At 42.3% G+C, this 3,544-nt stretch overlaps 1 long non-coding RNA gene across 1 annotated transcript; it reads right to left on the bottom strand.

Annotated features, from left to right (window-relative positions):
- On the bottom strand, nt 1-1,154 carry LOC146253920 (uncharacterized). Its single transcript, XR_014731929.1, has 5 exons — nt 868-1,154; nt 664-783; nt 468-586; nt 232-382; nt 1-127 (listed from the first exon to the last, which is right to left on the bottom strand). It is a non-coding gene; the product is annotated as an uncharacterized LOC146253920 (long non-coding RNA).
- Nucleotides 1,155-3,544: the final 2,390 nt, after the last annotated feature.

Raw genomic sequence — 3,544 nt, 5'->3', positions numbered from 1 at the left:
CACTAAACCTCCATCTTGACGCAGGGTTCTTTGTAAGGAGCCCTGATCATCAGTCTGCTAGAATGTGATGCCACAGTAAATCCACAAAGTTGTCTGGATGACAGCAGGGGCTCCCATACGTTAGAGACTAAACGAGAGTTGACTATTAGTCATTTGGCAAACGGTTGTTGAAATACAGTACATGAACTTAGATTGGCATGTTTCAAAACGAGAGCAACTGCTGAAATTTACCTTGTACAGAGAGTGCATCTGCTGCAATTTTACCCATATTCAACACCATGCCTTTTCTGAGGCAGGAGACTGAAGGGCGAGGAGGGGCAAGAGGACAAGACATTTTCATGGACTCCCCCCACAGCTTTAAATGCAGTACATGATCTCCACCCTGTTGGAAGAGTAGACCACTTGGCTCAAATGCAACCAAATAAAGAGGGGTGTTTTTAGCCTGCCATTGCGTCATTATGACTTACCTGTTGGGTAACATGGCAGCCTTGGTATGGAGCTACAAAAAACACATCTCTGCGTGACCTTCTCACAGAGAATCCACACTGAGAAGGCATCCGAGTCACGGGAATGAGAGTGCCGTCACCTGCAGAAAGCAAATCCTCAGATCAAGCTACTCGCCGTTGTCACTGGAAATCCACAGAAATGCATCATTGATCTCACCATTGTCAACCAGAAAATGAGGAGTCTTTCCTCCCCTCACCCGCAAGGTCATAGCATCATCAGCGCACTGCACTAAAGGTCCCATGCGTTTTAGTTTGGCATTCATCGACAGGTGCCGAGCTAAGACAAAAGGGAGGAAGTTACTATACTGGAGGAGCCGCTAAACACGCGTTGGCTAACTTGAGGGATGTTGTGTATACTCACAAGCCATGCCTGTGGTTTGGTTAGACTCCCGACCGTCTGAATCAAAGGCAAGAGAGCCGTTTCTAGTTACGACGCCAGTCGGAGATCCGGGCTCATTTGCGTAACTCGTTAAGTCTCTTCTAAATTTGGTTTCGAATTCCGTCGGATCGGTCTCTTCATTTGTTAACCTAAATGTGCTCCCATCTCTAATACTTCCATAGGAAACTGCTACAAAACAGGCCAAAGTCCTCAGTACCAAGGCGCAAAACAGAGAATTACACCACACCATGTTGAACAACCTCTAAACGCCGCCCTACCCAACATAACGCAAACACACATCCTACACAGCTTTAAGGTGCTCGCTCAAATTGGACGACCAATAAAATTTGAGGTGGGCAAGACTTCATTCAAACGCACCTGACGTGCAATTGGATCACTGTCATGAAGTGACTTTCTCAGTGGTTGTTCCGAGTAGAGGGGTTGGTTCACTTTGATGCTCGCAATTGCCAATGTGTTTCAGTCAATTAAAAAAATAATAGAAATATTACTTTTCCAATTATTTTGATTACATCCAATTATTTCGTTATGTCTGTTTTTGAACTTACAGTTTGCTTCAGAAATATTTGGGATATTATTTTACAAGATATTGTGTTACTGTGATTGTGATGAATGATATTGTAGAAGTGTAGACTGTAGAGATTGTTTTCATGCTGTCAAAAGTTCCAAGTTCAAATCGATTAGCACATTTTCACCTCATCCCCAATGTCAGGATCATCTCAAACTATTACTCAAAACACTATGTTGTTCGGTTAAGCAAGTACAATGGATAACGGGCTTTATACATTTCTATTTTAATTAAACAAGTGTCAGTTGTTAAAGGGGTCATCTGTCCCCGAAACAGAACTGCGTGAGGGTGTCATCTAAATACGCGAATACAAGAAACGGTGACAAATTTCAGCCCTCGACAAGCCAGGCAGGGGTGAGTTTGACAAAACATTGAGTGGAGCGCTCTGGAGTTATATTTTCATTTGTGCGTCTATCGAAACTTAAGTGGTTTCCTGTGTTTCGGTATTATTGAAGTGTATTGAGTGGTATTGTCTGAGTGTATGTTATTGTACATTTTCAATGGTGCAAATGTAGCCTAGCACTGTTCCATACTAGGTTTAGAGAAATATTACCTCGTGTGTATCCGACATACGGTATTATTTCCTATATTCTTCTTTTATGAGTCATACCCCAGAATTCATGCTCCACACATCCTACACAGTATAGTTTACAATTTTTCAGTCAGCAGTTATAGAGGAGTTACCGATTAAGGTTTCAAACATCATGCATATTGAGTGTTCAATGATCGTATAGATTACTACTTTGTCAATATTATCGTACAGGTCTGGTATGGGAAGTACTGATGACATCACATACCTTTTTAGCTGTGAAAGCTATAAACATATCTCTTTTCAGTTCATTCGTCTGCAATCACAGCTTACACAGCAAAAATATTTGGCCAAGACACAGAACTATTAATCCATAATAATTGATTTGAATAATGTCAAGTCATTTTAGAGTACCATCCAGACTATTGGAGAACATTGATAAGATGGATCTGTAGCTGGTTTGTCAGCTTTCCTATTTTTTATTGAGTCATTCTCCCGAGAGACACCTGGGACCCCGGACACCTCTTCTGGGGACTCCAAGTCAGGGGAGGGTGATGGCTTCTGGTCCCCACCTGCACCCTCAGTAGGTTCTGGTGTCTCCTCTCTAGCATTAAAATGGTCAGGAGTTGTCGTTTCAGAGGCAGTCTAGTGCCTGCCTGTAAAACCACATGTACAATAAAATATGCGGAATTTAAAAAAATATATTGTTGGCCTCTAGTTGAGAGACAGGAAATGTAGGGGGAGAGACATGCAGAAACGACCTGAGCTGGATTCGAACCAAGGCCGCTGCATCAAGGTCCCAGCTCATGAGCTATGGTGGAACCCATAATAAAATGTCCATTCTTAAAACGTTAATATTTACAACAAAGACTAAACGGTTTTAGTAGCTTGATCCGAAGAATCTATATGGTTTGAGGAAAAGGCAAGGCTACATTTTGAAGTCTGCACTGCAATCGTGACAAATGTGAAGTTCGATTATTCTCTAAACCAGATGAAGGCGCTGACAGAACTGCGATATCCAGTGGTTTCAGCATGGCTGCTTTACACTGTAGCCTGGCTGCTGAAGGCCCTGTCAGCCTGGGCTACACAGTAGCACTCTGAAACCCAACAATCCTCTAGAAAGTCACTTCAGAGCTCTGCTTCCCTTGTGAGGGACAGACAAACGCAAGCACTTTTGGTCTACAGTGAAAGTCTTACCAACTGACTTGTGAATGTACTGTACATAAAAGTACACAAACCCAGTTGGCAGAACTGCATGTCAAATAACCCAACTCAGTAAAGTTTCAAACATTTAAATCAAACAAGATAATGATCAAACCATGCCATACAGAAATTCATGTTCACAGCAACACATTCCAACCCAGTCAGTTTAAAGTTAAGAATTCTTTATTATAAAAGTGCAGAAGTGACATTACACAACTACTCAAAAGAATTGTTAAAGAGTCACTTGCTAAGAGTCCTCAGCAGGTGGAGGAGGGAGAGCATCCCTACTGCCAGAACCAAACCCAGGAATCCTCCTCTGGTCCTCAACACCAGCAGTGGAA

This window comes from Hypomesus nipponensis, chromosome 17, assembly GCF_054491055.1.
Source record: "Hypomesus nipponensis isolate SF chromosome 17, ASM5449105v1, whole genome shotgun sequence".
Taxonomy (NCBI): Eukaryota; Metazoa; Chordata; class Actinopteri; order Osmeriformes; family Osmeridae; genus Hypomesus; species Hypomesus nipponensis.
Note: the sequence above shows the minus strand (reverse complement) of the source record. Positions and strands in the feature narration are given on the sequence as shown.